At 36.1% G+C, this 13,502-nt stretch overlaps 1 long non-coding RNA gene across 12 annotated transcripts in view; it reads left to right on the top strand.

The window, feature by feature from the left end:
* The window catches only part of LOC132327762 (uncharacterized), a 117,959-nt gene that overhangs the window by 28,861 nt on the left and 75,596 nt on the right, over positions 1-13,502 (top strand). For 10 of the 12 annotated variants that reach the window (XR_009486609.1, XR_009486611.1, XR_009486605.1 and 7 more), the window contains one exon: positions 12,301-12,364. This is a non-coding gene — a long non-coding RNA (uncharacterized LOC132327762). Of the gene's footprint in view, positions 1-11,785; positions 12,166-12,300; positions 12,365-13,502 lie in introns of all 12 variants that reach the window. The other 2 variants (XR_009486610.1, XR_009486604.1) reach the window with 1 other exon arrangement.

Below are 13,502 nucleotides of genomic sequence, written 5' to 3'. Positions count from 1 at the left end.
AAATTCTGCATGTGTATTTCTTCTCCATTTTTTTCATTGAAGAAACTGGAACAGCACAAAATTATCTTAACACTAATGTCCACATTAAGTTATTTAAAAATATATTAACATCCACTTGAATTTATTATATGTGATGCATTGTTAATTTATGAAATATTTTCCTCCAAAGTGATAATTAGAGTTAGATCCTCCATGGTTTGTTCACCTTGTAGAGATGCACGTGTCTTTCTACTTACTTCAGGGAGACATTAGAGTGACTGAGGCCTCAGTTGTGCTTTTTTTATTTTAGACTGCAACAAGATTTATTTAATTTCCATACAATACTATTGCAATAATATCCTCTGCAATGTCAGAATATGCTGTCCAGAGTTTGAGATCCCAGACACATAAAATTAGTCAGAAAGTAGCTGAACTGGCCACCAGAGATGATTTCCAGAGTATCTATTAAGCACCTGAAATCAACCATTTAGATGGGAAATCAGCCTCAGATTTTCCAGAACCTGCTCCTTTGCTGATGAGTAAAGTAGCCACTGCTCATTCATACAATTCATACCACCATACTTAGTTTTATTCCTTACTTGTGCTTTATTAAAATTCAATGTCTTTTTGATGCTTTTTTCCACATAATGAATTTTGTCTCTGACGCTATATGTCATACATAGTACATAGGGAAATGGAAGGGCTTAAATTCTGTTGTGCAATGGAAAGTCCAAGAACTTTTTCCCCAGCAGTTCAACATCATTTAACAACAGATCAGTTGTAAAATAAAAAAGCTGTCTTGCCTAAGATGCCCACATTTCCATAATTCAACATTTACAGTAGTGTAAGCTGTTGTGCAAACTTGAAGAGAGGGGTCCAGTTGCTCATTAAGGTGCAATATTGGTGCTGTATGGATCCCTTTGCCATGTGATAGTTCTGTATGCATTGCATAGGTGCTGACATTGTAAAGCATGCTGTCATTTATTCTCAGTCATTTTCCACTTTATTTTTCCACAGCTGAAACATATAACACATCTGGAACATGTCCTAAAATCAGTGCATGAAATTGTCTGCTGGTTATACATACAGAGTGTTCAGAATGTGTAAATTGGTAAACTATTCTATTATTTGGTACCTTTGATTGAAGGCACTAATTCAATACTGGTGGAAAATCTATCCATAATTCAGCATTATTCCATCTACTTAAAACTACTGCATATATTTGTAGTATCTCAAATTCTATTACTGCCTCTGTTCCATGGAAGAACAGATTTTCTTTTAATCCCTGGAGACTGTGTGGTATTAAGAAGATGTTAGTGGTGAGAATAACTTTATTAAGCCTATGAAGTTATGAACAGAATTTTATATATCCATAATGGAGCTCTTTATTTTAATAATCTACCTTCACACTAATTTCTATATATCAATCCTACAATTCTAAAGAATCCAAAAAGTATTGCAAGGACCAGGAAAAAGCCCACAAAATGCCCACACAGGGTCATAAAGCGTAACTTTTTAGGAAGTCATGTACAAGTTGTGAAGCTGTACAGCAGCAGCAGAATTATGCATGGGTATACTGGGAGGAAGTTGGACTCTGTGGTGTAGTGTAGCTCCATCCCACTGTTCTCTCCCAGCTTTGCTGACAAGCTGCTGCTGTCCTGAAGTGACCAAGTCCCAGTTCTGATGTTTGACTAAGGGCCCTGAGTACATCTTCCTCACCTACCAATGCAATCCCCTTCCATGGAATGTGGTGGGAGGTGTCCCCATGATCCTGCCTGGATGGGGTTAATGAGCCCTGACTTGTTGGCCATCTTCCTAAGATTACTAAGAGATGTTGTCTCCTCAAAAAACAACAGCAACATGTTATTGAGGTTATGAGATGATGAGATTAGTCCCAAACTAAAGGAAAAATTTCAGAGCATGGCACATTGAGACAAGTTTTTCAATTATCAGCATCAGCCTTCTAGGTGATTGGGTACTCCTTCTGGGAAAGTAAGTCAGTATAAATTATTTCTGTATTTTCAATGTGAATCCTTTTTCATTCATAAAATTATCTTTTTCTATATTTCAAGTAGTCCCATCAGGTCTGGAAGCAAATGCACTAAGATCTGAGTTAGCTGTCTGATCTTGCTAAGAGGGTAACACACAGGAACATGACACCAATTGATTTTAGATACCTCATTTTTTTAATGCAACCTATGACACCTCACATCCAAAGTTTCCCATTTTAAATTCTGAAGTCTAATCTCAGAGAAAGCTTTATTCAATCACTGTGCTTTTAGAGGAACAATGTGCACTCTTTTCCCTTAAGTTTAATGCAATACCATTTTGTTTTCATGTATTTCTGCTTCACCATTGTATTCCATTAAGGCATTTTCAGAATACCTCTACTACACTGTGCATGTATTCCTTAATAAACTCTAGGAATATCTATGTGGGGACTTTCTTGTTGTTGGTTTTTTTTTTTTTTTAATCAGTATGTTCTGACTTTTTTTTCTTAGTGAGCCTGTTGCAAAATTCCTTGAAGACTGATACATATAACACTGAAATCTTGGCAGTTATTTCATACTGCTGCATATTTTTTAGCAATTAGGGTGCTGGTTCAACAATGTCTATCCCATGAAAGACATAAATGAACTACAGTGATGCCAGAAGGCTTTGATACTCTGTACTTTCCAGCATGACAGGCTGTCTTCATACTGTTACTTGGAACTCAGCATTCATCATTTTATATTTTCACTGTCAGAACATGAAATGTGACTCTGGTGGAAATCTGGGATCTGATTTTTCAAATTATTAGTTGCCTTTGGTGAAATTTAACCTTATTGCCACTCTTAGAGATGATGATCCTTGAGTATATTTAAAAAAATCTTTAGAGTAGAAACAAATGTGAATCATGGCAATTAAAATGCTCTTCCAGTTACAACAACTCTTTCATATATTCTTCTCTAAAGTAATGTTTTAAATTCATAATATGTTAAAAATTAAGTGCTGAAAGCATATTCAAAAACATTTTAAAAATGCTTTCACTTTTCACCTGTAATTGAGTCATCAATATTAGCAACCAGCTATGAAACTAATTTGGCTTATTGCATTACTCATCCTCATATTTTAATTATTGATTAACACTCGTACTGACAGCGAAAGGTTCCCTTTGAAATGTAATTACTGCATTGTAACACTATGCTATGACTGTCTCCAAAATTATCTGTGCCACAAATTTTCTTTATAATTGAAATAATATGTTTAAATTTGCATTTGGGCAGTCAGGCAAGTATCTTCATACTATATTCATATGTATTAAAGGATCATTTGTGACAGACAAGGGAATTAAACATCATGATATGGCTTATTTCTCCAGAAAATTAACTCAGTGGACAAATGAGCATCTCATGGCTTTTGCCACCTGCTTACCTTCCTTCATTGTCTGTATATGTCTTAAAAAGATCATGTTTATTTGATTAAAATACAGTCCCTGGGAAATAAAAATAAAAGTAAAATTCTTCATCCTAGCAACACTCTGTTAGCACCTTATGCTAAGTCAATCATAACATGATGGAAATATATTAATGTCTGCATTATTATATGTGATATATTATTAATCTTATATTTGATTTTAATAGACTGTAGAATGTGTGATTTTGGCTAAATCTCTACTTCTAGTCTTGAGGAAGATTGTTTTCTATGTGTTGAGTTTGAAGAGACATGATGCAAAATGTTCATGTTTTTAACAAGCTTGAGTGATTACTGCTTAGGAGCCAAAATTCCCTGCACACTCATGAAAACTATTTTTGAGCTACTGCAATGGACTCTAAGGAACATCAGCTTGTGGGTCACAGCACAGCAGCAGTTTCTTTTTTATCAGCTGGGTGTTGGGTAAAGCTGAACATTTGGGTAAATATTCCCAAAATTGCTCATATTGTTTCTGGTCATCTGTACTATTGAAATGAATCAGTTTACCTTGTCCATATCCCTTTATTTAAGATATCAGCCTTACACAAAAGATATCAACCTGCTACACAAAATTCACTTTGTGTTGTATTATCCATACCATAATGGATTTAGGGCAGGTACTGTGAAAATACAGAGTCAAGTCCCCTCCCCAAAAAGCAATCCAAGTGTAACAAGAGAAAGTCAGAGACCTTGGCTAGAACTGAGTCAGTTATGAAGCCCAGGATATAGTTTGGAATGTAACTAAATTTGACTAGAACAAGAGGATATCTGTGGTTGTGAAATGCATATTTAGCAAGTAGTGACAAGCAAGTTAGATAAGAATGGCTACTGGGGGGCAGGAGACAGCTTGTATTACCAAGGGCTCTGTGTAGTGTTGAAGACTTAAGAAATGAGTAAGCTGGAGTGTAAGCATGGGAGGGATGCAGTCACTGGGGCAGGCGGAGATGTCAGGGAATGGATGGCAGTCATAGTTGGAAGTGCAGTCACAAGGGGCTGTTGTAAGTCAGACAAGGTAATTTTTTTGTTTGTTTTGTTTGTTTTCTCCCTATAAAACATGTTTTCACTGCTTTCTTATTTATGTTGTTTTTCTTGACCTTCTTTACAGAAGTAGTCAATAATCAGTGCTAGAAGTAGTTTGAGGCTAATCAATGTGCAGAAAGTATTTTTCTTAATCAGAAAATTTTGCAGCAATTTTTCTTTTTCCTTCTGTGTGTCTTCTGTTTTGTGTCACCCTTAAAATCTGGAAATTTCTAAATACAAAAAATTACATTTTTCTGTAGTTTTTCTGTTAGTAGACTAACATATCCACTTTTAAGGATCAATTAATCACGTTTTATTGTAGTGATGTTTCCAATTTTGAAAATCAGAGAGGCAGATGTCAGAAAAGTAGTTTTAGGTCCAGTTTGTTTTGAGAAATAGGGAATTATGAGACCAAATCAAAGATATTAAATTGAGATTTATCATCCCATCTTGTAGTCACTCACAAAAAACTTGTCCTTTTGCTTCTCTTAGTGTACTCCCCCAAAATTACTGACCTTCTTTTTAAATGAAAATAAAGTTAGCTATGTGAAACAGTTTCATTAAAGGACTCTGCTTTGAGTAACCATATTCCCAACTCAGACAGTGTTACAGATCCAAACTTCCAAAAAATGCATATTCTTACCTGGCAAAATAGGTGAATAAAGAGATCTTTGAATTTCTGCAGCTGCTCCAGGTCTCAGGCTTCACGTTGTCTGTCCTCCATCCTGAAAAGTAATCACTTTTATGCAACTCCCCTGTGTGATTTAAAAGCTGTGCAATTTTTATAGAATGGCATATGAAGCCCAAATACTGATAATCAGCCCAGGGTGCCAGCTGACAAACTGTGTTTGTGGTGCTCTGCTGAGCAGTGATTTTTCTGTCCAGCTATAAGAGGAAAGAAAACCACAGAATCGTAGAATCACAGAATGGCCTGGGATGGAAAGGACCTTAAAGATCGTCCAGATCCAACCCCCTGCCACAGGCAAAGACAACCTCTACTACACCACATTGTTCAGAGCTCCATCCTTGCACACTTCCTGGCCTGGGGCATTCACAGCTTCTCTGGACAATCTGTTCCAATGTCTCACCACCCTCACAGCCAAGGATTTTTTTGTAACATACATCCTAAACCTACCCTTTTTCAGTTGGAAGCCATTCCCCCTTGTTTTATCAGTATATGTCCTTGTCAAAAGTCCCTCTCCAGCTTTGTTTTAGGGCCCCTTTAAGTCAAAAAAACTACAGGGATCACCTCTAACACTTCCTTAACCTGTCCCCTTGCGTTACAGAAGAAAGCTGTGTAGATTCCATGGAGCTGACAGAATAGATTTTAAAACTAACAAGTACCTTCCCTTTCCGATTTTTTGAGGTTTCATAGATTTCTTAAGAATAAAGTGGTCTTCGATATTTGAATAAATACTAATTTTATTTATCAGAACTTAAATTTATTACAATGTTTTCATGAGTGTGGGCCTACATTGAAATGAAGTGCAAAAAATTGATAGGAGCAAATAGAAGCCTTTTTTGAATACCACTTTCAGGTCCTACAAACTTAAAATCCCTATTCTATGAACATATTTTTTTCCTTTAGAGGGGTCTCTGAGTCTGGTTTCTGTAAAATTTATCATTTCAATTCTGTTATTAAAATAGTTGAAATGATAAACATTCAACAATCAATAGTTGGAAAGTTATTTCATTCATACTATTCGATGCTTTAAAGCACTATAGCTGCAAATTATAATATTCAAAGTACATATGCAATTGATCATTTACTTGTTGCATAACTCATTCTCACTTATTTTCCATTGCTGTTGCTGATAGGAATCTTTAGAAGGATGATTAATGTGTTCTAGATAGCATGCTAAAGCCACAAGATTTGCAGCTGCACACTTGCCAAAAGAGAGAAAATACTTCTGCTCTGTAGTGCATGTAATTAAGCATCCAGCTGTTGAAAATGTTATAAAATAATGAAGCATAATTGGAGAACTTTTAAGCAGGATTTCTGCTCTGTCTCATAGCAGCTGGTATAAATGGAAAAGCCTAGTAAACAAAAAGTGGCATTGCTTCTTCCAGTCATGATTAACAAGAAATTGATATATGCATGCCCCGAAATAAAGAAAATGCAACAGAGTAACTGAAGTAAAAAAAAGTGGGGAAGGGATCATCAGGACTATTGACTGTGAATAAATCACTAGAAGCACATACAGATAATGAAAGAAGTAATTTCCTATGACATTATCTGCTAAGCAATGGCTCACCAACAGCAAACCTTCCAGAGAATAATGTGGCATTTTCTTGAATGCACAGAGATTAATGGCAAACAAAGTACAGCTCCTTTTGAAAGTTTTCCTAGTCTCCTTTGTAGTTTTGCAAGAGGCAGCAATACCATAGTTTTACTCCTCTGTTGGTGTAAATCAGTGTGTCTCCAAGGAAGTCACCAACATGATGCTCGTATTTGGTGAGACTTTAAGTCAAAGGAAGGAAGGAAAGTGAAATCAAAGAGCAATCCTTATTCATATGCACAGTTCCATAAATACCAAATACACATTGACATAGCTGTGCTATTACCCTTGTGAATCTAAGAAAGGCCCAGTATATGGAAAACAGGAAACTAGAAACCTTTCTCTTGAGCAGCCTACAAAATGATACCTGCTCTGAGCAGGCCAAAAGATGGAATGGATCATCTGTGTCACTGAATCTGTTTCTGCATCATATGAAGTCCTTAATAACACATATATAATGATTTGTTTCCTAAAGGAGGTGCACTCCATGTTCCAAGTATTTATAAATTTTCTATACTACTTCAGTTAGAAAGCTGTCCCAGCACTGTACTTTTGCAAAGCTTGGATGAAAACCTCTCATTTAACTGTATACTTATTTGTGACTACTATACTTACATGCATTGTACCAATGAGAATGGTTTCATGGGACCTCAAATTGCACAGAAAAAGCTACTCTAGTCTGTGCAATTTGGATTGAAAATTTTTGTTTATTGGAGTAATATTAGAAGGAATTGTGATCTAACTGGTCACAAATAGAAAGGACTAGGGCACTGGAGATCATCTTCACAGGGAAAAGCTTTGGAGAATGGTGTATATGATAGTTTTTGAATATATTTCACTATATCTTGATTTGACATGATTGCAGTACCTGCTTTTATCCATATATTTCATTCATCCACCCATGTTGTAGTAGGATGATACTACCTTTCTTCCTAAAGCAAGATTTCTAGAATGATGCAATCCTATTCCTTTTGTTAAAGGCAAAATCCAGGGCTGGTGGGTGTGTAATCTGCCTGAACACCCAGAAGCACTGTTTTAGCTTTGTAGTCTGATGGATTGCTGGCAGTTTTCACAATTCTTTAACCATTTCTGTCTAAGTCCTGACATTCCATGTAGGTAAGAACGGGATTTATTTAACTATTAGCATTTTTGCCTGCTAGCTTTCTTCAGACTTTTCCCAATCTCTCAAAAGCTGTTTAGCAGCTTTATAAATTGTGCTTGGCATGGCAAATTTTTAGCAGTCTATTATATTTGCTTTTTTGAATTTTCCTGACTTTCTTAACCTCCATTTTCTGTGAAAGCCAGACAGATTAAGTACATTGAACATTACTAGACAATTCAGTTTCAATTTTTATTTAATATTCCTATGTTTTTCAATAGGAACTTTTATTTTTCATGCTGCTTTACTTTTTTCCTATCATAGCGAGAATAAATGAATGTAGCATATTTGTGGACCTGAAGTTTCTGTACCAGTAATACTCAAATGATCATACTTTAGGCAGTGCTTCATAGAGCCTAATCGTTTTAAAGTAAATGCTGTACATTCTAAGTGAGAGAGGCCTTGAAAAGGGATATAAAAGATATAATTTCTGCCATATTTGAAAGAATAGCATTAATCTTACCTTTGAAGCATATGTTTTTCTTAACAGAAAACCTTTCTCAGTGAGGATTTGCATGTGTGAGTAGTCCATGGGTAGCTAACATAGCAAATATACTCTGACAGGAGATAAAACTAGTCTGAAAACTGGTAGTGAAAACCCAATTTTTAGGGAATAAATTCTCAAATTTATTTATCCCCACTATTTTAAAGCCTTTTTCTTTAATTTTGTATGACATTATCCTGAACCTCCCATCTTTGTATTTAAAGGTGCAGTTTATATGTGCAGTAGATCAGCAGAAAATAGTTGATGTATGATAGGTATTTCTCCTTTGACAGCTGCTTTATTCCTTCTTGCACAATAGTGTACTACTCAGTGCAATTTGCAACACCTTGTGTAGTGAGGGGCAAGATATTTGTAATAGCTTTCCTTCAAATGTGAGGGAATCTATAATCATTTGATTATAGAAACACTTGTGCCGTTGATTCAATTATCTAGTCTAAAGAGTTAGCTGGCTATGATGACTCAATCTCTAGGACTAGACAACTTTTCCTATGAAGTGTAGAAAGACCAAGACAAGTTTTTTAGGCTAGACACTTGTTTTCAGATGAGTGGATTTAGAGATGTGAATCCTACCACCATAGCCTAGTGGAATCTAAAAATCAAGACCCCCAGTCACCTTCTTTCAGACAAGCTGTAGACTGAGACAGACATATCTGAAGTAACTTTACCCAGTTCCTCAGTTTAAATGTTTCAGTATAATCAGAAGAGTGAGGGATAACTCATGTGATCCATCTTCTGTAAAGACAGATGTGCAATGGAGTGAGTATATGATAAATTTTACTTTCTTGCAAATTTCCCTTCTTTTCTATAATTTAGAAATTTGAAATAAAACAGAAAATTCAGTCACTTGTTTATAATTATCTTGCTTAAATAAAAACATATGAATAAATTAGTGGAATTAACCCCAGGATTATAGCATGAAAAACCCAAGCTCAATACAATCATAGCTTGCTCAAAATATATATTTATGTTCTTACTTTCATGTATATCTATGAAAGGTACATTCAGTGATATTGAAAGTCATTAATGCACTTGAACTTGCTAATATACCTTGTTATAGAAGTCTTACTGTACTTCTCCTGCTTCTGCACATGTATAAGACATACTTCTTGAGCCACAGAATGCACTAACATAATTTAACTCAATATATCTTGAGGAAAAAAAATGCTTGTGATAAGCTGCTGCATGAAAAAAACTAAGGAGTGGTAGTTTTAAAGAACACAGTCCTAAACAATCCTAGTTTAGTTGGTCTGTGGTCCATATGGCATCTTAGGGAAATATCACAAAGAAGGCATTCATAGTGTTAGACACCTAAGTATTTGCTTTAGTGTTTTAATTCGACTGGACTATAAGACATCTCCAAACTGGAGGCCAGGTAATCACAGCTGTCTCTCTGCAGCCTCCTGGATCCACGTGACTGTTTTTCTTTTGCATTCAAACAGATACATTTTTGTTGGGTCTACAGAGTGGAGGATGTGAATTTTTGACTATCAGAAAAGTGTTGCTGGGAAGCCATTATCGCCACCTTAAAATGAGCACTTTATTGCAGTTACAGTCAATTAGCCTATCACAGTCTGTGACTATAACCTAATGTAGGAATCTACTCAAGCTAGGAACACAGGAGTCCCAAATCATCAATAGTAAGAGTTGTCATACCATTCAAAAATCTTAGGGTGACTTGTGCAGGTGAACATGTCTGTACAGCAGACACCCTGCATTAGGTCAGATTAATTCCACCCAAAACATTAAATATGGCCCAATTAATATTATTGCATAACAAATATTACTTAATTATGTTGTATCTTACAAATATTCCCAGAATAATCTTAGCTGTTACTCATCTGCAAGAATATTTGCCACTGATATAAGTTATAATTAAATACTTAACCAGTCACATTAGATTATCCCTCTGTTCAGTTCTTTTCCTTTATCCTCCTTATTCACAACAGGCATATAGTCAAGGTCAAGTTCCCTATTGGTATGCTAAAACACACTGCTCTTGCTCAGGAGTTAGTCTGATAACTTATGTGTGTGAGAGTTGTAAATCACTGCTACATTTAAAATTTGGCTTCTTGGTGTTAAGCAAAGCAGTGCACAGCCTCAATTTTGCTTTGCTTTGCTTGTACGATAACAAGGGATCTTTTTATCTCCCTTCTAGGTTGGAGAGTTGATGTTGTCATATCTAAAATTCATATTTCTGAAGTAGAAAGTCTTTCTGATTTCAGAATCTTCTGGGGAAAATTTCCAGATCCTCTCTGTAGGCAGCACGGCCTTACTGACTATTTGCCCTAGATATATGACGTACTCATGCAACAGTAATTCATGATGAGAAGCTGATGCTTAACATATAGTTTTGGTTTTAGACCTACATGGGATGTCAAAAGCAGAGGTGTTCATCCAGTGTAGTCAATAAATTCCTGACACCAGTTCTGGTCATTTGTCTCATCCTCCATTCCAATTCATGCATCTGGCATTATCAGAAGGCCATGAAGAAGGAATCCTTACAGCACTTTGCACCATTTCTTCTATAGCTTTCACTCAGAAGCCTGCAAAACCCTCAACAAATGAGACCACAGCATTCCTCCCTATCACTTCTGAAGACTTTCACATTAAACTTTAGGACTAAAATGTTGTGAATAGCCAAGAAAAGCTTTCAGTATCTTCATACCAGTCTTTCCAATTTAAACATCTTTCTTTCTTCTGTGATTTAACTTCCATTACAATCAAGCTTATCCTGCTCTTAGAGTCACAAGAAGTCTTGGAAAGGATAAGCTCAGTACAACTTAGTACAGGTTAGACATGCCTGCCAGTTTCTGCAGAAAGCCCGAGGCAATGGTATATACCAGGAAGTGTGTCTCTTTGTCAGATATTATGGAATTATGAGCATGATACCTTCACTTGTTAATTGTTGTTTTGTCTTGTAGAGCATGTTAAAAGCCATACCTAACATACAGATGTGGGCAAATTAGTTTGTGTGGCCTTTCAGTTTTTCCCACAGTTGAGTAGACTGAGGGCCTTTTTATGTCTATATAGAACTATTATCTATCTCAGCATGAATTTCATGTCTGGGGCATTCACTTAGTGGGTGAGTCTTTGTCTGAACAGAACTTAATACACTCTTACACTCTTGAGGACATTTGCATTCAACAACACATTCGCTTTCTTTTCATTTTTGTTATTTACATTATATTGGTAAATACCAGGAAAAAGAAAAGGCTATGTCAGAAAGCGATTGATAAATTTTCTACTTGTTCTTCAAGTTTTGTTTGTATTTAATTTATTTCTTCGCTTAGTCTGCTAGATTTCTTGAAGCATTCAAAAATTTCTCATTGTATTGTTCCTTGACTAAATGTACTCTGAAGCTGAAATTTTTTTCTCTTTTTACTTAAACAGGTGGTGAGTTTTCCCCTGGAGGCCATTTTCTTTTTAAAAAGAAAAATTAAAGGAATTCTATTAGTTAGAGTAACACAAATTTGATTTAATATTAAGTTGTGAAAGGTGGACGTTCTGCACATTGTTTGCTATATTTCTTTTATCATGCTATGCTTCTTCTCAAATTATTCATACAGCATAAAGGTGTCTATTTGGTTAACATTCAAACTCGAATTTTATTTTTTTAATCTTATACTTTCTTGTTAAGTAACTTGAGAGGGAATGTGATTTTAAGTGGAAGAGATTCACTTCCCTTTCTGCAGAAATAAAGATCCTAAAATTCTTGACACAGAGATACAAAAACCCAACAAGACAACTAAACCAGCACTGTAATACACAAGGTAAGTTGCATTATTGAAATGGTGGCTGTAAAGAAAAGTGCAATGTATTCTGTATTACTCAAGTGCACAGCCTTATTTAAAAAAAAACCAAAATTGCAGACCAAGAGACATAATTCCATTTGCTCTATTTTGTAGGAAATTTGTCATGAAGTATCTAATATCTGCTGGAAAGCCAACAGTGAATCCACAAAAAATACAGGTATGTGCATTGGTGGGATAAATTCATGACATGGATGACAGTGTTGTTGATGAAGGGACACGCTCTGTTGGATCTGATCCTTAAAAGCAAGGGAGAACTGGTTGAAGATTTTTGTTTGTTGGCTGCAGTGGAGATCAGGATACTGAGAGAAGAGATAAAGGAAAACAGCAGGATTCCAGCCTTGGAGATCAGGAGAGTGAACTTTGACCTGTTAGAGCTGTGCTTGCAAGAATCCCATGGGAAACCACTTTGGAGAAAGGGGAGTTCCAGGGGAGATGGTTGGTTTGAAACATTATCTCCTCCAGCCTCAAGAATGGTCCATTCCAATGAGCAGGAAATCAAGCCACTGTGACAGAACACATACATGGGTGAATGAGTTGCTCCTGGTTCAACTTATGCATGAAAAAAAAACACATGTAAGAGGTGGAAGCCCAGTCAGATGATCTGGGAGGAATGCAAAATCCCAGAATCACAGTGGTCACAGCCTTTTTGCTGATCCTAAAATCATAGTTAGGTGATAAAAAGGGGTTACCTCTGTATGGATCTTCAGATGCACAACTTGCTAGATGTAAAGTGCCTGAGGATGTGCATGTAACATGGAGCTAACACAATTTTTATGTGTTTAGTAAATTAGCAGAAGTGACAAGAGTCCCCAATTAGAGACACAAGTAAGGAGGCGATTTCTTTCCTGGTCCAACCCTTTCTGCATCCCCCTCCACTTCCCTAGGATAGTAACTAAATTTTGTTTCTGAAATTGTCTTGGAGAGCTAGTTTCAACCTTGGCTTCCCAGAGAATCTTACCATGGATCCCCAGCTTGGAGCTACTGGGAAATTTATTTTCTCTTTCTGTCTAGTAGAGTAGGTAAAATGCTAACTACAAATACTATAATAGGATACAGAGCTGCAAATGTAAATATAAAGACTATAGAGAATATATAAAAGCAAAAAAGGCAAAATAATTCAGCATCAACAGAACAGTTGAAATCAACTGGCACCTCTGGACATCATTTAGTCGAACTCTCCCACACAACGCATGTTCATTTGTAGAAAATTACACAGGTCCATGTCCTGATGAGTTTTGAATATGTCCAAGGATGGACACTCCACAACCTCTCTGTGGAGGCCATTTCTGTGTTCA

The sequence above is a fragment of the Haemorhous mexicanus genome, chromosome 5 (genome assembly GCF_027477595.1).
Source record: "Haemorhous mexicanus isolate bHaeMex1 chromosome 5, bHaeMex1.pri, whole genome shotgun sequence".
Classification (NCBI taxonomy): domain Eukaryota; kingdom Metazoa; phylum Chordata; class Aves; order Passeriformes; family Fringillidae; genus Haemorhous; species Haemorhous mexicanus.
Note: the sequence above shows the minus strand (reverse complement) of the source record. Positions and strands in the feature narration are given on the sequence as shown.